The sequence below is a fragment of the Alosa pseudoharengus genome, unplaced genomic scaffold (assembly GCF_046254945.1).
Source record: "Alosa pseudoharengus isolate Yale_2024_CS ecotype anadromous, Long Island Sound unplaced genomic scaffold, YU_APseudo_1.1 YU_APseudo_1.1_scf_9, whole genome shotgun sequence".
Taxonomy (NCBI): Eukaryota; Metazoa; Chordata; class Actinopteri; order Clupeiformes; family Clupeidae; genus Alosa; species Alosa pseudoharengus.
The window spans coordinates 38,570,596-38,596,347 of NW_027468881.1; the positions used below are offsets into that span (position 1 = coordinate 38,570,596).

At 40.2% G+C, this 25,752-nt stretch overlaps 1 long non-coding RNA gene across 1 annotated transcript; it reads right to left on the reverse strand.

Annotated features, from left to right (window-relative positions):
• Window positions 1-573: 573 nt before the first annotated feature.
• Window positions 574-21,461, reverse strand: LOC143114547 (uncharacterized). The gene is made up of 5 exons (XR_012984949.1): window positions 21,387-21,461; window positions 18,368-18,498; window positions 16,344-16,697; window positions 15,917-16,255; window positions 574-2,811 (listed from the first exon to the last, which is right to left on the reverse strand). It is a non-coding gene; the product is annotated as an uncharacterized LOC143114547 (long non-coding RNA).
• Between the last annotated feature and the right edge of the window lie 4,291 nt (window positions 21,462-25,752).

Genomic DNA, 25,752 nt, shown 5'->3' on the forward strand with positions numbered 1-25,752 from the left:
CAAGCCAACGGAGAGTTGCTAGACTAGCCCTGGAAGCAAAAGTAATTTGCTGCCGCTAGGGTGCGTCTAGATTTCTAGGCTATGTTTTCCCCAGTCTCAGCTCTTTTTCATGAGATGCTCAATACTAGCCTTGCTGACTAGGCGCTCGTGATGTAGAGCCACTGCTAGTCAGGCCAAGACAGGACCAAGACAAGCACTGGTGTGTGTCGCCATGTCTGGAGCTCATCACATGAAGTATGTTTATAGTATAACACTGGGGAGACACACTGATACTGCAGGTGTGAGGTCTGATAGGCCGCTAAAGAGACACCCCACCTTTGTCAAAGACAATTAACATCATTGTTCACTGTAAATTACAATAATATACATTGTCTTACATAAAGAGTAGATGTTTAGACAGTTTAGACACCTGTTTTCAAGAGTAAGTGGAATTTGACAGATAGCCTTCGAAAGGTGATTTAGTATTGACCAGTTAAGTTAAAGAAATCAACTATGAATGAGTTTGTTATTGTAGTATCTCAAAATATTTTATTGTTATAATCAATCACAAAATACATAGAAAGTATACCTGGATTAGACATTCAAATGTGCTTTCCATTATGTATAGAGTCTATACTATAGACTCTGTGCTTAAAAAGGTGTACTGTACAGTACTTAACATATCATTGACAAGTGAATAGACATACAGCTTAAAATGAATGTAAATATGAAATAAATGTGCATAATATATTTGAAGATTCCATTTCACAGTGCTTATAATGTTGTATTTACAGTGATGCATATAAGTATGCGAACCCCTTAAACAGTTTGGGGTTTTCTGTTGTTTTATCATGATATTCTTATTTTATCATCACTAGTTTTTATATATGAACTGTCAGGTGTATATATTTATCAAATGCATGGACTTCAGTGTTTCCCATACATTTACTTATTTGTGGCGGCCCACCACAATATCAACATTGACCACCACACAATGATTTGTCCAGGTTGTACTAAATTGTGCTTAAATCTGGTTAGCATCATAGCACGCTGCGCTAATTTGTTAAAAACGGTTGCATTCAAGTTAATTCTGTAAACCTGCCACCACAAATAGAATTCAATTCTGTGGGAAACACTGGACTTGTTTAGTGGGAATTGTGTGTGAAGCCAACAAATTATGAAACATGGAATTAAAGTATGTACAAAACAAAAGTAAGTGAACCCCCATCTGCATTGGTAAAGTCAAGTAGGTAATTAATTAATGTAAAACATATTTGGGTGCTGAAATAATCAATTGTGCATACAAATGAAACAGGAAAGGGTTTGAGCAGCCATGATTAAAAGAGGGAGGAAATCCACCAAACCACTGTATTGCCAAGGCATGCCCACAGGGATCAACAATGGCAAGGGGAAAAGAGATATCTGAGGACATAAGAAAGAGAGTTGTGACAGTCCATCGGTCTGGGGAAAGCTACAAGACCCTCTCTAAAAAGATTCCAGCTCCATTTATCCACTGTAAGACAAATTATTTGCAAATGGGGGCCATTCAACATCACAGCAACATTTCCTAGAAGTGGATGCCCATCAAAAGTATGACCAAGATGCATTAGAAAGATAATAAATTGGGTAAAAGCCAACCAACACATCACCTCTAGAGAGTTACAGACCTTGATGGCAGCATCTGGAATAATCTCCATCTACAATCAGACAAAACTGTAACAGACACAACGTTAATGGGAGGGTTGCTAGAAGGAAACCTCTGCTCCTAAGAAAGAACAAAACTGCCTGATTCAACTTTCAAAGCCCTTCCGGAATTTAGAATTATATGGTCACAATCCATATCGTCATGTTTGGAGGAAAGCCAATATACCAAGAAAAGACCCCCACTCTACGAAAAGACCCCCACTCAACGAAAAGACCCCCACTCAACAGTGACGCATGCTGGTGTAAATGTGGAGGTGTGGGGCTGTTTCTCTGCTTCTGGACCTGGACGACTCCATATCATCATCACCATGAATTCTCAGGCCTATCAAAAAATTCTTGATCTGAACCTCATGTCAGTCAGGGAGATGAAGCTAGGGAGGAAATATATTTTACAACAGGACAATGACCCTATAAGCAGTCAAGCAAAATGACCAAGGAATGGCATAAGATAAAGATAATTCCTAGTCAATGTCCAGACCTCAATTCAATAGAAATGTTTTGGCTAGATCTGAAGTGGGCAGGACATGCCAGTTGACCTTGCAAACTCTCTCAACTGGCAGATTCCTGCAAGGTGGAGTAGGCAAAACTCTGCACATCCACATGTGAGACCATGGGTAATGGGTACAGAAGGCATTTGGTTGAAGTAGTGGTTGCAAAGGGAGGTGCTACAAGAAATCAACTACATGGGTTCATAATCTTTTGCAAATGTCATATTTTGAGTTTGTGCTAAACTAAACCACTTTTGTTGAATTTTGTTGTAATTGAATTATATAACCCAATCGTAACAAAGAGCCCGCTGCTTGGTCATGCAGTTCATGTCAGCCCACTTGAAATCGTCCTTCTCGGACGTCAGGGCACCACAGTGATGGGAGAGGGGCAGCTGGGGCACCTGCCCCCCCTTCCAGTTGTTCCAGGCCAGTGTCACTCCAATGGTCCAGACCCAGAACCCGAGGAAGCTGCTCTGCTGCAGACCCACCCACACCGGTTTTGTGATTTTGAGCCTTCTTATCAGCCTCTCAACGGCCAGTTGCTCCCTTGGTGACTGAATGCAGAAAGAGCCGTTGAATTTCCGACAGTAGTTCAGAGACTCCTCCCAGGTCATGCTTTCCTTACTGATATGGATGTGGTCTGAAAGAACAACAATAAATAAGTTCTGACATATCAAAGGCAGGCTTTACTATTTACTTTTTGTACTATCTGAATAGCCATTCTTGCCAAATGAGCCAACTTTCTTTCACTCTGGCAAGGCAAGGAAAGGCAAGGGAAGTTTATTTATATAGCCTTTCATACACAGGGGTAATTATGACCGCCGCTAGCAAAGCTAGCGAAGTGGTCATATAGGGAATAGGGATTGTCAAAGTTTTTTTTTTTTTTTCCGTCATCTACTTCCTGATACCCGGGACACCGAAACACAGGGACACATGAAATTTGGTGGGTATGTAGCCCCACTAGACTTTTACGGAAACATTTTGTTTGGTCCCCGGGGGCCACTCCCCCCCCCCCCCCCCCCCCCCCCGCGCGCTGGGCCCCCCGAAACCCAAAAAATACAGTTTCTCCTAAATAACTACCTGAACCGTGGCACTGAGGATGAAGAATTTTTTTATGGTAAGTTGGTCTCAAGGGCCTGCATACAGTGGGTCCCAGTTAAAAATTGACACTTCATTCACGATCAAGGTGATTCACGCAGCTGGGTGAAATGTAAGTACAACTGCAGCCGCTTGGGGGCAGCATAGTCCGCTGTGGCGTTCCACGGTCGAACCAGACGGCACATTCGACAGCAAGGGCTGTGATTGGCCGAGTTTTCAGTGCGTTTCTGTGTGTTTTTAGCAGCCTCTGCAACATGCTAGTCCACTGTAGAATAAGCTTTGTACATAATGTTAAACATAGTTTTGGATTCAGTGGCAAGATTTCTTGATTGTACAGTGCCTGTCTCTCAGTAATGTTTTAAAATGAGAGCTTTGTCAGCTGGCAGTAGGCTACTTTGTCGTTAGTCATGAGAAGTTCGCTTGCTAACAGAACATATATGCTGCCCAGAAACCTTGTGAATAGTTCTGATTTTTTTACTATACTAACGAGGTTGAAATATAGACTTTGCCTACAGCATCTCCTTAACAGTAATGTTAACAAAATGACAGCATTCATATGACAAAGGAAAACGAATTCGGTCACTCAAGACTGTGCCACAGCAACCAGTGTAGGCTACAGTCCTACCCAATAGGCCTACTCGAAGCAGATAGTGTTGTCTGACGGTCGAGTGGGTTAATGCACATATTTCCAGAGCAGGGCTGCAACTTTCAGGCAGTTCTGAGTTTGAATCTAGGTAGGAGCAGAGCCATATAAAGGCCTAGGCCTGATGTTATCATTTTTTGCAAGGTGTTGCTCCTGGCAATACTTGTTTATAAGACGTTTGGTGATTAATTGATAGCTGTTTTTGGGACACGTTAAACGTTCTTTATAATGAGCGCATACGGGGAGTAAAACGACTGTTACGCGCTGTTACAACTGTAGGCTACAATGATTGCGCTGATTACAATGATACAAACATATACGCGTGTTAGTTTAGTTAGTTTTGTGATGTTTTGCACTTTTGCCTCATGTTTTTTCAGGTTTGAGGGCTTTTTTGGCAAGATTGACCTTGGTTAGACTCTGCATATGTTATTTCTCCGTATGGAAAATAAAGTCAATTTTCGACACACGTTATTAGTTCAATAAAAAGTGTTGCTTGTTAAAACATGTGACTAGTGAAACTCAAATGATTTTAGAAATATTTAGCCAAAGCCAAAAAGTGTTAGAGAGAAGGAGAGATGCCGGTGCAGCTCAGATGTCTTCTTAATTTTCTTTATTCTTTAGTAAAAGGTGCAGAACATTATTAAACTTTGACTAACGTTTCGATGTTAGTTAGTCAAAAACATCGACACATCGAAACGTTAGTCAAAGTTTAATAATGTTCTGCACATTTTACTAAAGAATTAAGAAAATTAAGAAGACATCTGAGCTGCACCGCGTCTCTCCTATCTGTCCTGGCCTGGTTGCACCGGATTGTGGCCAAACGACAGAAGCGCGGAGAACCCTCCTTTGTCTACCAAAAAGTGTTACCTGCGCTCCCCCACTGCTTGTGAAAGAAGGGGGTGGGGGAGGGGGGCTTAATGTGAAAAAGGTTAATGTCCTAAAACGAAAACAAGTCATAATGGTAGGCTACAGGAAGTGGGGGGAGGGTATGGGATGACCAGAGCCGCCTTCGCTGTGCTATTCAGAAAGCATCTTCTATTGTCTTTCCAGGCGCACAGCTCGTTATAGCCTATCGAGTGCCTTAACAGATAGGCTCTGCTCTTGGGTTTGGCCTCACAGCGAACTCAACCCTCTTGTTGCTTGCAGTTTGTTAAATAAAGCGATGCAGATTACATTATTAATTGCGTCTTTTGATGTCTTTTGCAACATCTGCTTGTTAGGCTGGGCTACTGTCAATGTCCTGTACAGGTAAATGTTCAACAATTGCTGGTGTAGGCCTACAGGCTATAATCAATTAGGGACTGTTCAGGGGCTACCGGAGGAGTTTTGGGAGCGTTAGTCAAAAAGACCCTCCCTCGCCAGCAAGAAATTTTTCTATGACCCTCCAAAGTGATTGAGAAAAAACGCATGACCCTCCCCAGTCCCAACAATTTAGGCTATTGATCACTTCTGTAGGCTACTGGGTCAATTTGGGAGATTGCATGCTACGACTCCTTCCTTGAAATGCCTTGAAAAGGCTGTCGTTTGCACAATTTCACAAATAATCACCGGGACCGAAACAAACCTGTAAACTTTTCCCGGGTTTATCGCGTATTTTAACTTTTTCCTCGCTGTCTTAGGAGGAGCTGCAGGGCCGTCGCAAGGGGGTGCAAGGCCCTGTGCGAACTTGACAGATGCATGAACTTACGTGCATGAAATCATGCGATAGCTTAGGCCTACTTTACACATAGCCAAGGCTACCGTCGGTGCATTTTAATAGTAGCCTAGTCTAATAAGCTACACCAGCTTGTCTTTAAAGCAACACCAAAGAACTTTTCCTCTGTCGCATGCACTATTTGTTTATCCAGCACCAGCTTTGCAAATAACAATGTTCACAGACAAGGTAGAATATGTTGCATGATTTTATGAAAGTACGATGTATTGCGACATCAGATGCAAGTCAAATTTGTAGTTTCTCATGTCTCATTCCATCGAACTACAGAACCGCTACCCGATCCGGCAAACTTACATAGTGCGGTTATAGCCGATAGAGGGCCGTGAAGCGAATGCAGAAAGTGCCGTTCACCATGTTACGAGTTGATGAACCACTGAAACGATTTTGGAAACATTATTTTAAGGTACAAAAAACTCTTTGGTGTTGCTTTAAGAGGGGAAATTGTATAGCCTATAACATTAGCTGAGTCACATATTTGGCCATATGGTGTTTATCATAGGCTACATCACGAAACCAAATAGTGTAACAAAGGCGAACACTTTAACAGGGGAAATTAATTGGGCATGAATCATTGTGCTGAACGGTATTTGTCAATGACATTCAAACTGTTGATAAGATGTGCACTATGGAAACTGGTCTGTAGGCTAACATTGGACAAATAAATGACACTGACTCACCATATCTTGCTTTGCCGCATAAATAATAAATAAATTTTGTTGCTTTGATATCTTTTTCGTTGTCGTTTGAACGTCGGCAAGCAGGCATGTTGCGGTTGCAATTTAAGTGAAATTTCTACAGTAGGCCTACAACATGCAACATGCTTGTTAGGCTGGGCTACTGTCAATGTACTTGTACAGGTAAATGTTCAACAATTGCTGGTGTACAGGCTATAATCAATTAGCTAAATCATTTGTCTAGCTGTTTAAAAAAAAATCGTGCTACTTTCAAACGCAAAAGGTGCTTTGATATCTTTTTCGTTTGAACGTCGGCAAGCAGGCATGCTGCGGTTGCAATGAATGAGGATAATTGGTTTTATCTGCAGATTTATTTTTTGCATTATTTTGAATATGACTAGCCAGTCTCAACAGCACGTCTACTTTTTCCACACGCATCTAAGTTCTAACACACCCTCTCGCTTTCTCTCTCTCCATCCCTGCGCACGATGCTTTCTTAAAGGAGCTGCACCATCTTACAACAATTGCATCTACATTTTCATATTAGAATGTTTTGTCACGTGTAGGCTAAGCTTAAACTACCGTGATCAATTTCCCGTGCCCCCGCTGAAAGTCTCATGTGCTTATCGTTACACTATCAAATCTATCTTTGTCAAGTAACCGTGACAAATAGGGTATGATATATAAACTCACGCTATTGTATTATCATATATGTTTGGTAATGGCTCACCTTTCTCTGATTGTTCTACTGACTTGGAAACTGCATCATGGAAGCAGTAAGTCAAGTCGCATCAAAAATAGTAGTGGCAGAACTCCAAAGTGACACCTTGTGGTTGTTTGTGTCAACTGCAGTTTGTGCCATTTCTGCTGAGAAAATGGGGTGCGTGATTCCTGAAAGAACCAGTCCAAACTTAACTGGGACTCACTGTAAACCTAGCCCATAATCACTCATTTGTGATTTGCACCCCCCCCCCCCCCCCCCGGTAAAAAAATGAAAATGCTAATTCTTCTTTAATCGCCCCTATCTTCAGTTAAGATGTTCAGAACTGCACCAAATTTTTACGTGTATGATTAACCTGACATTCTCTGGGGGTATGCCAAGTTTCGTAGAATTTCATCCATGGGGGGGTCTAAAAAAAATTAAGTTATGTGTACATTTAGTGACTGTACACTTATTGGCCTGTAGATGGTGGTGTTGAGCGAAGGGTTGCTGGAAGAGGATATTATCTCACACGCACTCTTTCTCACAAACACACATACATACATCCAGGGGCGTAGCACCAAATTCTGGGCCCTATGCACAAGTGGTGGCCATGGGCCCCCCCCCAACCAACCAACCAACCACCGGCTGTAAGCATGAAGCATGAGGTTCACAACTAACTACTAATCACACATTGAATTAATCTAACAACTCTTATATGTACTGTATAACAGAAAATAATCTTATTACCCAAGACTTCACTGAATTTCTGTTTTATTTGAAGAATGTTTAAAAGCTAGAACATGAAATGAATGAAAACACTTTTGGCTGAGAGGACAGTTATCTATACAAATTGAACACTTTTGGCTGAGAGAACAGCTATCTATAGCTAACTGAGTGTGATGCATTTCACAAGTTAGCTTTGCTACTAATTTGACAGCCTTTCCTCATGAACCTATATAACATTGAGCCTACTAAGTTAAGCTATTAGCTCATAATAATTTTCGAATTAGTAGGCTATTCAAATGTTGTGGTAGGCTATAAATCAGGCATCATGTTATTTCTAATTTTGTGTTAATGCTGTTTTAGCACTGATAATGGCGGATTCGCGGTGGTATTGAAGTGTTTTGTAACCTTCAGGAGTTAATTTCATTAGACTTATTGCTTTCACATTGGGCTCACCTTTCTTGGGAAAGAAGGCTGTTAACACTTGTTTTCCCTCATTTCTTTTTTTCTCGCTTTTTTGCCTCTCTTTTCTTTTCTGGGAACCGGATTTAGCTTTCTTAGACTTAGACATCTTCACACCATGACCGTCTGCATTGCGCTTCGGCAGAATGAACGTTACTTCAAAAATGCGCCTAGCAGGGGAAGCGGACTGAACCATTTCGTGCAAGGGAGAGGGTGCCTGCCCTCACAATGTTGGCTTGGACACAATTTAATACATCAATCAACTGATGCATTTACCCGAAATATTTGCATCTATATTAGTTAATAACATTTATTAAGATCTTTAAATTAAGGAAATTATTTATTATTAAGGAAAATAAAATTCAACTCCTTAGGGGCCCTCCCCCCACTTGGGGCCCGGGTAATTTATTCCCACTTGTCCCCCCACTACGACGCCCTTGCATACATCAACATACACACGCACATACACATGCACACATACACACATGCATACACTCACATCCACAGGCACAGACACACGCATCCACATACACAGACAACAGACACACACACGCACACACCCACAGCAGGGATGGAAATTAACCACCCGCCCCCCGCCAAATGTGGGTAGTTTTGTGAATGTGGCGGGTAGAGCTAGCGTACCACAAATAGTCAGATCCGGTCTAATTTTCATACTTATTGACGGTTAAAAATAAGAAAGTGTCTGTAGGGATCATGTAGCCTAACGTTACCAGCCTATAAGGGTAAATCGCGCTGATTTGAAGTTCTACAACTCGTAGTGAGCCGCCACCGCAGCATAGCCTATAGGCACTGGTGCAACGCTTCACTTTCACTTCACTACCATTAAAAAAACTGTCACTATGCTTTCATGTGCCACTGCTAGATTATTTCAGGATGACTGCATAGACATAAATCTAGTGAGATCTGTGGAGCTGCGTTATATCTTCACAGGCTAATATTTTCACGTAAATAGTTCTCTTTTGAATTGGCCCGTAGGCCTAGGTATTTTAATCCGGCCCGCGACACGCTGCTATTTAGACCTATGAGGCAGACAGACGGACATCTCCACACCCATTCGTCGTGATGTAATATCTCACAAACTTTTCATTCAAAGAAATTACAAACCGTATCAGAATAAACAGCAGAATTTACCGAACGCAAAGGTGTAAAGCAATCCCTTATACAAGTTATAGCCGTTCCCGAGTAATCCGGTTTTGAAATTGAAGCAAATGTCTACACGGTCTCCAACGTTGGGCTTTTGTCATATATGATAAGGCCAAATACAAAATAAGTGTTAACAATATCGCCTAGATAACTGTACAACCAGAGTTTTTCCAATGTAGTTTCACAAAATGCTAAGCATGCATATTACGTTTCTTAAAGCTGAGCTTTGCTTAAATTGTTCAGTGCATGATTTCATTACGGGCCAAATAGAAAATAAATGCTAAATGTTAAATATAGCCTTGATACCTGTAAATATTTAAATCAGATGATGTACACTATAGTTAGATCAAGTTGGAGAGTTGGATAGGATGCTCCAGAACTCACACAAACGGAGTCTTAAACCACTTTTATGACAAGACACTATAGCATATGAATGTGGTTCTGTTGACCTTTAGTTTTGTTGCTACTGTGCTTGGAGGACAGGTTTAGGGCAAAACTCAGCACATTTTAGTCATATTGCAATAATGCCGATTACCGTGATCATTTTGGGTAGCCTACTATAATCATGAGATCACATTTTCATGCCGTTTCTCTAGTGGCTGGTAAAAAAGTTGAGTGGCTGGTAGATTTTGGAATCCACCAGCCACAGTGGCAGGTAGAAAAAATATTTAATTTCCATCCCTGACCCACAGGCACGCACATACTATCGGTATCGGCAATAGAACGGCCGATACATAATTACAAATTCAGTAGGATTAAAGGGAAACCAAATATTCATCATCATTTGGCTGTATTTCCAGTATTGGCGTTACGTAGTAGTTTGTCCACCAGATGGCGCATCGTTGCAGCGAGACGCAGACGGCTCTGGCAAGACATAACTTTGTTGGAAGTTAATCTAAAGTGGGTTGGAAAGACAATATACACTTCCTACAAGGACAACACTGTAGTTTACAGCAGAGAACGTCTAATAAGGGTAGGATGATTTTCACATGAAATGTAATTCCCATTTCTTCTTGAAGCCGAAATAAATCTGAGAATGTTTATCGGGCTTGGTTTTTACTGCAGGTAGGCTACGCTAATCTTATACAATAGCCTGGTACCTAGGTGAAATAATGTTACCGTTAGCATTGGTTGAGTGATGGAGGCCAATATGATTATTGGTGTATTTGTAGAAAACCATAAATGTGGTTACCAAGCAAATTGATAACAACGCTAACTCGATGGTTTTCTAATGGAAAATATACCTGAAAGATAACCTGTCTATGAAGCATCCTAAACAGGCTGGGACATTTCTGCTTGCTAAATAGATTTTTCTGCTGTTGATTCGCTCACAGTCCTTGGTGGCCCTGTCAGTGCTTTGTCAAATGTTGCATTAAGACCGCAAGTCTCAAAAAGCATCTGCTAACGTTCATTCCCAAACACCCACTAGTTACTTCAATCCTCTATTTTCAAAGGTGTTTCGAGCATGGTTCAAAGTAAAGTAGGCTAACTAGGGCTGAGACGACGTAATTGACTACATAAATTCGGCAAAGTGAATCATTTGTGTCAACTTGTCACAATGTAGATTTATTAACACACCCGTGATGATCTACATTTCCATTTAAACCAAATGTTTTAGGGCGCACTTTGCACGTGTTACAAAAATCATTCTGTGCGATGAATGATTTACCAACGTTTTGTCTGATACAGTTTTGCCTATGGCTATACATGCGTCAGACTGAGACGCTTGTTCGTTTGTTTGAACTGCATGTTTAGGGTGTGAGAGGGGAATCGATGTGCTTGATTCCAGCTTGGTAGTTGTAGCCTATGCGTTTTCAACCAGTGGTCCGCGGCCCACTTGTGGTCCATGAGGACATTGCTGGTGGTCCCTGACCATGGATTCAGTAGTTGCAATGTGGGAATCAGTATTTTTATTCAGTGGTGGTCCTGTCGTTAGTCAGAATGGTGGTCCTGGTTCACAATCAGTTAAAAAAAACACCTGCTGTAAGCCATTGGTTCCCAAAGGAGATTTTATTTGGGTCGCCAGCATAGCCTAGTGACAATTTATGTTGTGTAATAGGCCCAGCTTATAGGGCTTAGGAAAGCTAACAGCTTTCTAGGATCTAGTTTGTTAACAGTCACTGTTTTGTCATAACTCCCTCTATGCATTTTGCATTTAGAATAGCTCTGAAACTGGGGGGCGAAAATGTCGCAGAGGGGACGCCAGAGCGTGGATATCTCAATCTAAACAATATTTCTATCGGGTGCCTACGTTGCCACGAACAATAACGGACGCAGCTCTCAACTTGGCCCGTTAAAATGTGAACAGTCTAGCGACGCATTTCATGAAGACCCTTTTGGACATGTCAGTTATTTGTACCACTGGTTAGATGTAAAACTGCATTTAGTTTAAGACTATTGGTATTTAATTTGTGCATTGACAATAAAGTTGAATATCATATGAACTAAAGATAAAATCTTGCTTATGTAGAAGAAGAAACATTTACAAAAATCCATGGCATGACTTCTCTTCTTGATAGCTGTTGAAAACTGCATGGAAATGACAGGGATTGTTTTGTTTATTAATAAATAAATAAATAAATAAATAAATAAAAGTAAAACTGATACCTTCTGCTTTCCCCAAATACAATGTAGCCAGGTGTACATGGCCTTTCCTCAGTCCAGTTGTAATGGATGAACTGTGATGAACTGCCCAACTTGTGATTGTTTAGAGATTTTAAAGGTTTTATAACAATGCTACAAATTTTTTGTCTAGTGCTACAAATCTATTCACCTTTGCAGCGCCAGCAGGGTACTTTCTGTGCGGCCCGCACACACACACACAGGCATGCCAAACAACACAAAAGTTTCAAGAGTGGGGGATGGAGTAGTAGAAGATGGAGACAAATTGATTAGTGTGATTTATGTTCGCGGAACGGATGTACAGGACTGAGCGGCGTCATATTTTCTACCGCTATAGTTCAACATCTAGTTAAATGTGCTTTACATTGAATACAAAGAGTACATAAAAGCATAGGAGGGTAGCAGGTAACACCTATAATAACTACAGTACACACAATTCATCATTTATTAAGCCTTTGTTACTTATTATGACCGCCGCGCAGCGAAGCGGCGGTCATATAGGTTTAGTCAGATTTTTTTTTTTCTTTTTTTTTTTTTCTTTTTCGCATGTCCAAATTTCTGTCAATGATTCCCGGGACACTGAAAGACCGGGGTAGACGAAACTTGGTGGGCATGTAACCCCATATGGATAGCATGGAACCATCGTTTTTCGTTTTGATCTGTAGCCCCCCCCCCCGCTGGACTGCACCCCCCGAAAGGAGGGTAGGGCAGACACAGTTTTCTGTGAATATCTCGAGAACCGTAAGGTTTAGGAGGACCATTTTTTTTTGTATGTTGATCTCAAGGGGCCATGTCAACCCATTCCATAACCACTCATTTCATGTATAGCGCCACCTAGTTAAACACAAAAAAGTAAAAATGAGGTGTTGTAATCGCAGGTATCTGTGACCTAACATAGTCAAAACTGCACGAAATTGGAAGTGTAGGATCGATCATTATGACACCCTCTGAATGCACGCCAAGTTTCGTGGAATTCCGTTCATGGGGGGCCACACAATAAATTTATTTATGTTACTATACACCAACTGGCCTGTAGGTGGCCGGAGACAGTTTTCTGTGAATATCTCGAGAACCGTAGGGCCTAGGAGGTCCACCTTTTTTTTGTATGTTGATCTCAAGGGGCCATGTCAACCCATCCCATTACCACTTATTTCATGTATAGCGCCACCTAGTTAAAAATTAAAAAGCAAAAAATTAGGTGTTTTCATCACAATATCTCTGGCTGACATGGTCAAAACTGCACGAAATTGAAAGTGTAGGATCATTATGACACCCTCCGAATGCATGCCAAGTTTTGTGTACTTTCGTTCATGGGGGGCCTTACAATAAAACAATTTATGTGTACATTTAGTGACGTACACCAACAAGGATTCCCGGGACACTGAAAGACCGGGGTACACAAAACTTGGTGGGCATGTACCCCCACATGGATAGCATGGAACTGTCATTTTTCGTTTTGATCTGTAGCCCCCCCGCTGGACTGGACCCCCCGAAAGGAGGGTAGGCCAGACACAGTTCTCTGTGAATATCTTGAGAACTGTAGGGCCTAGGATGACCATTTTTTCCGTATATTTGCCTCCAGGGGTCATGTTAACCCAGTTCATGTGCACACATGTGCACAAACAGATACACACACACACACACACATTCACAGTAATCATGACACATACTCACACAGTAGACATATGTACGCTTCCATGCACAGGCACATACGCAGGCACGCACACACACACACACACACACACACACACACACACACACACACACACTCACACTCACACACACACACACACACACACACACACACACACACACACACACACACTCACACACACACACACACACCCACACACATAACATAAACATAACACAAACAATCAAGAATTTCTCATAATTATGAACAGGCAAGATGGAGGTGGGGTTGTATAAAATGAATTTTACATGTGAAATCTATGAACTAATCATGTTTTGGTACTTGTTGTCTAGCAGATACCAGTGAGAATTGAGTGTGGATAATGCAATTTAGTGAGACAGTTAGAATCATATAGGCCTTTCAGCGTGATTTCTTTTTGTGGAAAAAATGTGCTGGACTGGGCGGCGGTCATATTTTGTACCGCTCTGCGGTACATCTAGTTAGTTAATGATTTGTTCATCATTAGTAATTTCTTGTTCATACATAATTTATCATCAGTAAAGCATTTGTTCACACAATTATAAATGGTTTGTTCATAGTAAATAAGCATATCCAAAAAATATGTTTGTAAGTACATGATTTATACTTAATAAGTAATGAAACAACCACTTATAATGAAATCATTTTCTTATTATAAACCAGTTGCAAACTATTAAAAATGCTTTTGTAAAGCATTGATCATTTGTAAAGCATTGTTCCTATGTTAATTCTCATAAATAAAGTATTTGTACACACTGTTATAAATGGTTTGTTCATAGTAAATAAGCCTGTATCTAAAATATGTTTATGAATTATTGTTAATACTTAATAAATTATGCATTAATATACACATGCACTAATGATTAGTTAGGGTGAGGATACATATTTTAGAAACCACTTCCTAATATTATAATTTATGATTAACTCAGGGGTTACAAGTGGTTAGTTAATGATATTTTGTGAGCTTATCTAAAGTTAGGACTTTCTATGCCTTGCAACACATTTTCAAATCAAGTGGAAAGATTACATTCACATTCATTCATTTAGCAGACAAGCGACGTACACATGTCAATTAAATGAAAGGCCATTGACATAACAGTGAAAACCAGGAATTGAACCCCCAACTTTTCAGGCTACTGCATGCTAGTCCAGCTCCTTATCCACTACACTACCTTAGCCCAGATAGAAACCCCTACAACTATGCAAGAGTTTCTGTTTTCTTCTACTACACACTGTTATTAAACATCTGTAACTACTGTATTAAATGCTGTATTCTTCATTTGTAAAGCATTATTCCTATATTAATTCCCTCACCCTAACTAATAATTAGTGCATGTGTATGTAACAACTGTTACTGTAATGGAAATATTACTTAATCAAAAACATATTATTGCATCATTTATTAAGTATTAACAATAATATATAAACATATTTAAGATAAAGGCTTATTTACTATGAACAAACTATTTATAACTGTGTGAACAAATGCTTTACTGATGATAAATTAGAAATTACTAATGATGAACAAACCATTAACTAATAAGTAACAAAGGCTTAATAAATGATGAATTGTTTGTAGTTATTATAAAGTGTTACCAGGTAGCAGTTTAAAAATGTTTAAATGTTAGGGCATAATATGAATATGGATTAAAATCCCAAAGCCTCTGTTTGAGGGAGTCATTTGAACAAATGATTTTCATAGGGCTGCCGTTTTTTGAGTTCAGCTTGGAGTGATATCTGTGTGATGAGAACTGAGAAGAATGGGTGTGAATTTGGAACCAAAACACATGTCTTTGCAGTTTAAAACACATTTGCAATTAATATCGAAATAGTGGTGGGGAGTGGGGACAGTTTTAAGTCGTCAGAAAAGTGGTAGGGTCGCCTAGGCTACTATCCCAACCATAAATTGTGCACTGGTCGATATCAAAATAGCCTTAAATTATTCATGCTCTGACTCTGACACATATGCCCGCCTGCATCCATGGACTTCTGCATTCTGTTACACACACACACACACACACACACACACACACACACAGGTACAGTGTCAGTGCATTCAGGTTTGTACAGACACAAACATACATGTACATACACTGGCACATACACACATGTGCACACACTGGCACATACACACATGTGCACACACTGGCACATACACACATGTTCACACACTGACACTGCACACTATTTTTTACAGCCACACGCACTGACACGCACACTCACACACACACTCATTCACACAGGCACACTGGCAATGTTAAAATATGTACCTTTGTAGCAGATGAGAGAAGCGTTGGCCGTGATAGTTTCTGGCATCCATCCTTTTCCATCAAAGGGGATTCTCACTACAGTTCTATTTGATTCAAAACTAGCGTTACGGTGCCAGTGTATATATCCTGACAGGCCTCCATCAGACCACTCCCAGTCGTCCCATATCAAACCAATCCAGGTATTATTTGGGTGTTTCAGTTTTTCAGTAAATACAGCGTTGTTCTGCTCTTCATCTTTGATGCTTACCAAGTCAGTGTAATTCGTTTTGCAATAATGCTGAGCCTCAGACCAATTATATTTCGCTTCAATCAGTTTATACCTAGAGGAATTACCAAGTACTAGAAAGAGAGACCAAAATTCCATCATTAGTTCACATGGTGAAAAGATCAGAATGGTAGGTGTAATGTCACTTTTAAAGATATTTACCGTCGCTGTAACAGATGAATGGTCTCTCTTGGTTGCAGCTCAAAGTCTCCCAGCCCCCACCTGCTTTCATGGCAACACACTTGTTTTGATCATATAAATCATTTTTTTTGTAAATAAAAATATCACCATTTGACCATTTATATGAACCATGACCTTTCTTGAGACCAATAAATAAACCTTTGATTCTTGTCGGAGCTAATTCCAATAATTTTTGTTCGTCTGTGCTATCATATACAGTGACAAGATCAGTGTAGTTACTTCTACAGATATTACTGCCGTTATTCCAATCTATTTCTTCGATCACTAGTATAAGCGTCCTGAAGTCATCCAGAGGTAATGTGTTGTTATCCAAACCTAAGTGGAGAGACATGAAAAATCTATGGTGAAATGATGGAAAACTCCATGGAAAAATGACATTGATATCCACACAATAACATACTCATTACAGTGTGTGTGTGTGTGTGCCAAGGCACCATTCCTGTTCAGCCTCCTTCTCTTAGCCATGCCCACCTCTTCCACGCCTATTCAACATCAGACAGCTCTAGGCCCACACACAGAGACACAGTCTCTGGCCTATACCGATCCTTTGGACTCTTAAGTCCTACCCGAACACAGAAAGTTGCTACGTTGCTACACAGAAAGTTGCTACGTAACGTGCACACGCATGCATTGAATAAACGCTCATATCACGACTTACCAAATTAACAAGTATTTCCTACTAATTGCAGAAATGTTTGTTTTCTTTTTCTGTCCGCGGCTCCTTGATCAATTGCGCAGCAAATTATCAGACGATGGCCCGGGAATAATTTCACTCTGCAGACCATTGTCCATTGCGGACCGCGGCCCATAGTTTGACAAATGGTGACCTGCATGCTGCCATATTAAGGCCTTTTTACGGTGTGTTTTAGCCAGGTTTTCGCGTGGAAGGCTGTAGAAATCTGGCACCCTATTCAACGAAGTTAAACTGAAAGAGCGTGCCGTTCACAGACACCAGAATGAACGAGTTCACAGTAACGTTCATCAGGCAGTAATACAGTACGTTCAGTTCACGTTCGCTCAAAATATGAACGAGTTCATGAACTTTCGTTCAATGAACGTGTTCAGGCACAACACTGGGGAGGGGGGGAGCTGAAAGTTGACTGAATACTGATGAATAATGAAGCCGAGGCCCACTTGCGGCGCCGCAGTGAGTTCGCGGGCTACCGTTGCATTGTGGGAAATGGAGTATTGGTGCGTGCAAAACAGCAGCCGGCGGATGTGGCCTGCGGGCCGGTTCTAATACTAATCAAATATCATCCCGGGGGCCGTAGACAATTCATTTGCGGGCTGGATCTGGCCCGCGGGCCTTGACTTTGACATGTCTGATCTAAAGGCTTTCATGCGGATTGGCCCAATCAAAATTGTTTTCTGGGATAGCTCTACTGTAGACTGTCTAATGTAGCACGATACTTTGAGTTCTTCTAGCAGAGCCTCCTTTTTGACAAGTCCTTGTATTTGTTATGGAGATTGTGTTCTCCAGCCACTCTAACCACCAATGAGTCAGAGAGAGTGAGTGAGTAGTCTTGTTCACTTGTAGTGCTCCATGGCACTTAGTTCAATACGCATATTTACTGCCATGACTGCATGATTGGGCCTGACCGATACGATTCCAGTGCCAGTTGTTTGTCTCAGTCCAGCCCTGTTCCATACCAATCTCTTTATGGCCAATTCAGCAATGCAAAATGGGTAACGGCAGTATAAGGACTATGCCAAAGGCCTCCTGAAGTGCTGTAAAATAAACCAGACCCAAGGTGAACTTCTGTGTCATCTGTGCCAGGATGACCAAAACAATTGCACAACACCTTTCTATACAGGAGGGCTGAAAGACGTGTCCAACAACACCAGAAGGCAGCCGACATTAAACCAACCTCAGGGCTCCCTTGCCCCACCTTTGACCCACCTCCCCTCCCTGATGCAACAGATGGACAGCTAATAAGAGTGTGTGTGTGTGTGTGAGTGTGACCACTACTGTCGGTTGTTCTTACCTGCATAAGAACAGGCTAGAACAGCTAGGATAGGGATTAGCATAGCCATGGTAACAAACGTCATCCTTAGCCACATCTGCTTTTTTGGTGCAGTCTACTTGGATGATTTTCTTCTGGTTGGGATCTCACAACTTTAGGGAAATGATAAAGTTAACAAAAAAAATTGTAATGATAATCTGAGTGTTTACTTCAGTGTTTGTATTCACAAAGCCTCTCCAAAAAAGTAGATCCTAACTGGCTGATTTAGGACAAAGTTCAAATGGACTAAGTGTTCTATACTGTACATGCACACTTTCTCTGGTGTTCCAACGTATTGTTATAAAATCATGTTTTGTCCCGTATTTCCATGTTCCATTGAAATGCCTTTAGGGTTAGGCCTGGGTGAACCCAAATGAACCTGTTAGCAAATTTGATTACGCCCAGGAAGTCATAAAACAGGAAGTTTTGGAAACAAGTGTCCTTTCCTGACAGACCTGCAAAACAAATTCAAATTTGCTAACAGGTTCATTTGGATTTCATTCAGGATAGATGCCTAGGCTATAACTTTATTTTCAGGCTTCTATGAGTCCCTGCCATGAGAGTATATCATGTAATCAAACAGAAAATAATTCATAACCAATAAAATCACACCACATTCAAGTATACCAATTGAATAAAACTGTCCAATCACAATCCCCGAATCCCGAATCAAGGACAGCAAGGTGGTCAAGCTTAGCTCACTCATGTTTCCGTTCTTCTCAGTTCCTTTGGCACATTTCTCAGATCAGAATTGTAATTCTCAAAACTGTTTGTTTAAACTCCATATCATTAAAATTTGTGCACATCATTGTAGCAGTTCTCCTCATCTTAAACAAATAGCAATGCTTTTGTACATCCATGCAACTGATTTTGTATAAATGTCTGTTGTTATTTGTTTACATTTCAATGGCTAATGTAATGTTTGTCAAATGCACTACACTTCCCAGCCAAATAGTCCTACCTCATAAATTGCCGTCATTTCATCTGGCACTTGATGGAGGCACAATTCAACATGAGTCATTACATGCAAATGTGTTGAACTAGCTGTCATACAGTTATGTCATAGTTCTCATAGTCTATTTAGCATATACAGGTGGGTCTCAAAAATTAGAATATTGTCATTTTAACCCCCTAATTTAGTTCAACAAGTGACATTTCACTACATATATTCATTATATATAAAGTCAACTATTTCAACCCTTTTTTGTTTAAATGTTGATGATTACGGCTCACAGCTCAAGGAAAACCAAAATCGCCTATCTCAAAATACTAGAATGAATTGAAGAATTGAAATACTTTATATGTCGTGAATATATTCAGTAAAAATAAACTTTTTCACAATAGTCAAATTTTTTGAGACCCAATTGTACATGTGATTTGTAAACAAGTACATTGATGTACTAAAACATTTGCTGTTTGTTCGAAGCAATGATAATGGCTTTTATGATGTGCACAAGTGAGCACAAGTTTCAATTCTGATCTGAGAAATGCACCAAACATATTTTTCTCTGAAACAAACATTTTAATTCATCATCTAGATCTAGACTTAAGACCCAACTGTTCTCAGATGCACTTCCTGTTATCACTGAGTAACACATTTTGAATCTTTTAAATGATTCTACCTTTTGGTTTTATTTATTATTGAATTATATTATGTAAATTATGTGTATGAAATGCACTAAATAAACTTGACTTTACTTGACTTAATTATCATCCATAGACCCTAACATGTTTTCACTCCAGATTATTCCTCTAAGAGCTTTTAACCTTCAGATTCTCTATGAATCTGTAGTCTACTGTGTCGGTAGTTTAGGCAGAGCCGGACAGTAACAGAGTACATTTACTTGAGTACAGTACTTGAGTACAATTTTGAGGGATCTGTACTTTACTCGAGTATCATTTTTGGGGAGTACTCATGACTTTACTCAAGTACATTTGAGAGGCAAATTTTGTACTCTTTACTCCACTACATTTCTATCCATAACCGTGAGTACCAGTTACTAATTCTAAAAAAAAGGAAAAAAAAAATCTCGGAAACCCTCAATTTGTTGTTTCCCTCTCAAACGTGATTGGATTGTGCAGGCGCCACTGATTGGGACAGCCTATCAGCAATCACCTTCAGCTTTCCGCCAAAGTCAACTCCATGGTCATATTTAGATAAGAGACGAAACCATGGACGAAACAATGGATGAAGATGCAGCAGGTCCATCCCGGGAATGTGCCAACCTGTGGCCCCACCTCGCCAGACTATTTCAACTTTCTGAACAAGTTAATGATAGTTTTCACTTCAAGTGTTTCAATTACAAAATAGTATTTTGTATTTGAAATACGTATTAGAAATACTGCCCATCCCTGGCAACATGGTAAAAAGATGAAAATGACTTGATTTTACTTTCAATTCCTTTTACATTCTCCAAGGTATTAATATTAACATTTTTCATAACTCCATTTAGGACGTTTCTGTACATAAATGTAAGCACTGGGGCAGTAGTAATGCAATATTTAGAACATGTAGGCTACTCTTGTACTCTTGATACTCAAGTACTTTTAAAAACAAGTACTTCAGTACTTTTACTTAAGTAGACATCTGACTGTTGTACTTTTACTTGTATTTGAGTAAAATTGAGCAAAGGGTATCTGTACTTTTACTCAAGTAATAAAGCTGTGTACTCTGTCCGCCTCTGAGTTTAGGTGTAGTGTGCCTATAGGCTAGTTTCAATTTGATGGTTTCCCACAGGTGTGTAGAGTTGACAATATCTATAAAGACTGATGACAAGCAAAAATTAATTGAATTTGTGCTGGCACAACATTGTTAATGGTAGCCACTGCTTTCCTCTTCAAATGTGTGTCACAGCACACCTTAACATTAAATATACATTACATTACATGTATCAGTCAGCTCTTTGTTAATTGTTATCTTACAGTCTTACCTTAACATTAAATATACATTACATTACATGTATCAGTCAGCTCTTTGTTAATTGTTATCTTACAGTCTTACCTTAACTTGTATTACTTGTGTAGACTTGCCTTCTCTCTAGGAAGATTTCACTAGTAAGATATGTCAAAAGTCGGGGGTGGGGGGGGGGGGGGGTTAATGATCGATGAGGCTTGGAGAACTGGAATCAGTCTCTGTGGCTCAGTGTGTTGGGATCTCCTCGTTCTTCTGTAGAGAACTACTGAGTTTGAGAAGCTCTACAGGTGCTTATATGTCAGATAGGAGGAGTTTCAAGATGTTCTATGAGAATATAGTATCACTAGAACTCCAGGCCAGGTGTTTTCATAATTTGCATACTGGGAATGTGGACATCCAGATATTTCCATGAGAACATTTTCCTGAAGTAAATAGAAAGATACTGCACCATTGACAGTTTTCCCCTCTGGCCATGAATTCAAATCCTATTCATTATGGCTCAATGAGGACACACTTCCTCGTTGGGATGTAAGCTTGAGTAACATAATGTTTCAGTGTAATTCCACCTTGCATGAACTAATAGAAAGTATCATATTTAGAATGTTTCACACAAATCCTCCTAAGCTCAAGTCTGGTATATGTATTGCCATTCACAGTAAACAAAAAAATGAATAAAAATAAAAATATGGTTATCATTGCACATTTGTCGGATTTCACAGAATATTTCATAAAGTACATGAGGCTCTACAGTTTCAGGGCCTGGCAGTGTTGTTTCCATTGTATTTGAGCTTTTGAATCTCTCTCTTTCACTGTGTGTGTGTGTGTGTGTGTGTGTGTGATTTGTGTATGTGTGGGTGTGTGTGTAACTCGAGCGAGTAACTTACCAATAATTCTGCATCACTTTGAAAAAGGGAAATAAATGTTTCTTTCCTTGTAATGCACCATTGCTACTCTTAGAGTTGTTAAAGAGTTGGAGTAAATTTGACTATCAAATAGTTTGAGGCTATGACTTTCTTTTAGCCTTGGGAGAGCTTCCAGGAAGAGTATAATGTGGAAAAAGACAAGAGATCAGAATCAGATAGGAGTCACCATTCACCAAGAACCAGGTGTACAAGAAATTTCAGTAACACTTTATAATAACTACACACAATTCAGCATTTATTAAGCCTTTGTTACTTATTAGTTTATGGTTTGTTCACCATTAGTAGTTTATTGTTCATACATAAATTATCATCAGTAAAGCATTTGTTCACACAGTTATAAATGGTTTGTTCATAGTAAATAAGCCTATATCTAAAATATGTTGCTACATTATTGTTAATGCTTAGTAAATTATGAAATAAAATGTTTTTGATGAAGTAATATTTCCATTATTTAACAGTTGTTACATACACATGCACTAATGATTAGTTAGGGTGAGGATACATATTTTATAAACCACTTCCTAATTCCTATAATTCATGATTAACTCAGGAGTTATAAGTGGTTAGTTAATGATATTTTGTGAGCTCATCTAAAGTGAGGACGTTTTATGCCTTGCAACACATTTACAAATGAGTTATAAAGTTTATATTTGCATTTATTCATTTAGCAGACACTTTCACCCAAAGCGACTTACATGTCAATGAAATTAAAGGGCAAGGCCACATTGGTGGATGCCAGGGTTTGAACCCCCAACTTCATGGGTTACTGCATGCTAACCCAGCTCCTTATCCACTACGAAATGTTATTCTACGAAACTTGGCATACCCCCAGAGAATGTCAGGTTAATCATACACATAACATTTTGTGCAGTTCTGAACATCTTAACTGAAGAGAGGGGCGATTAAAGCAGAATTATATTGCATTTTCATTTTTTACCGGGGGGTGCAAATCACAAATGAGTGATTATGGGCTAGGTTGATGTGGACCCTTGAGACCAACATACCATAACAAATTCTTCATCCTCGGTGCCACGGTTCAGGTAGTTAAAAAATCGTGATACAAACCGAATCGTGAGGTTGGTGTATCGTTACAGCCCTATTGTTTTGTGGCCTCAGTGTGTGAGTGTGTGTGTGTATCTCTTTTTTTTTTCAAGTGAGAGAGAATTTGTGTGTGTGTGTGTGTGTGTGTGTGTGTGTCTGTGTGTGTGTGTGTCTCTGTGTGTGTGTGTGTGTGTGTGTGTGTGTCTGTGTGTGTATGTGTGTCTGTGTGTGTGTGTATATAAGTAAGCATAAGTATATATACTCTTTTGATCCCGTGAGGGAAATTTGGTCTCTGCATTTATCCCAATCCGTGAATTAGTGAAACACACACAACACACAGTGAACACACAGTGAGGTGAAGCACACAATAATCCCGGCACAGAGAGGTGCCTGCATCAACAGCGGCGCTCGGCACTGCATGAAAAGTGTGATTTCCGTCAGTATGCGGCACTGTAGATTGTCGTGGAAGTTCAGGTTAACGGCTGTTCACGGCAATTTGCAGCCAACGCCGAAAAACTGCCATGAATTGTCAGAAATTGACGTGGGCCTTGCTTGGCAGTTGTCCCCCCATGACCCCCCTCCTCCTAATTCTAGGGGAGCTATAACATGTAAATGAAAACGCTGTGAGCTATACAAATGCAAATCAGGGTTGCAGGGGGAGTTTTACCCCAGGTCACATTTTTCTAAAAGGTAAGAAAATCTCTGGTACAAATAGATCAGGCTCAGTGTAGCCTAATTATCTTACATTTGAGCTTGAACTGATTTATTTAATGAAAGTATGCCATATCTCTGTATGTTATCTGACCTAGTCCTTTTGGGGTTTTTCTCCCAAACTCCATTTGTGAAATAGCGCTTTCTGTGGTCACAATACTGTGTATGAGAGAGTTCAGTGTTGCAATGTTCACAGAAGCGCCGAGGTCTTTTCTTCAGTCTTAGGACTTTCATCTTTCAACTGACAGCTTCATAGGCGGGTACACCGTTCTTGTTTATTTAACATAGACGCGAGCTGGTTTCGCGAGTCCTTACGTATAACAATGACCTCGCATGTGATTGGAGGAGCCTGACAAGTCTTCGACTCCTCGTCCAATCACGTGTGAGGTCATGGGCATGACCCATACAGCAGTACTTGCAAGACGAGCATATAAACAGACATGTTTGTGTTACTGTACTCAGAACTTTATCTCCCGTTCCTGTGTTTGGTTTTTGCTGCTTCGTGATCAATGGCTGAACTACGTCTCGTGTTCAACTCGCCTTCAACTTCTCTTGGACTCGATCAACAACTTTCAGCCAGTCCGCAGACTGATGAGAAGAAACTACTGATTGCTATCAGTGGACTGTCTCATCAGCTTAATTGACATACTGCCGATATGAATGAGCGGTTCACTCAACTGCAGAATTCGGTAAACTCCAGGTTGCTGTCCATAGAGGACAAGTTGGCTGCTCTGGAGTCGAACAACTGTGTGGGAGAGACTAACTCCAAGAAGAGAAGACGGGTGCACAATGCCAACCTTGCGGTAAGAATATGTTCGATGACTGCTAGCTAAGCTAAAAGCAGCCTAGCCTAAAACCAAAGCTAAGAGTAGCCTAGTAGCCTTTATCGATCTAAACGATGTTGATAAAGACGACATTGTGTGTAAGTGACTTTTTTACCGTTTCTCATTCCTTGTTTAATGTTACTGTGACTTGCGTTTGATTTTTATTCATACCACTCTCATGTAATTGTTTTCCAGCCGCCTGTAAGACATACTACGAGACGGTAAGCAGCCAGAAAACTCATTGCGGGCGGAAGCTGCGAAGAGTTCAGCTCGGAGTCGAGCGAGAAGACAGAGGGTAAGACTTCATTTGGGGACTATTTTTCAGGTGCATTGATAGATGTGTTGTGTCCATACGCAGTGCATCATCGCACAGTACTGATTGTTGTTTTTTTACTGCTGCTGGAATCGAGACAGAGTGCTAGCAGATGACGAGGTGGAACTCTGGAAGTCCGCCACCGTAGACCTCATGTCTGACGAAGAAGATGGCGTTGTTGGCGGGGTCTCTGGATGGATTGTACGGTTGCTGTCATTTCATAGCCCGGAGCTCTCTGAACTCTCTGCGACGCTGCAGTCCCGGTTAGAGGCGACTCCATAGTACATCATCCTCTACCCATGTGTGGGCAGATCCTCGCTTTGTATATAGTTGTGTTTGTTTTAATAAAGCTCTTTCTTTGCATAAACATGTTCCTGGCAAATGTTCATTTCCTCTATAAATTCATTCATGTCCTTGATGGTAGTCTAATATTAGTGTAGTAGCCTACATAACAATGACATGAATATAGCCTACAGCATCATATGAATCAATAAATAAATATAATATTTTATATTATTATTGGGGTTTACATTTATTATGAGGCAGGGTGACCAATAGTGACAGATCTGCCAACCAATCACAAGTGATTTTTCTTGTTTGAAAGCAGTGGTTTCATCCAATACTGAGTAAGGATATTCAAG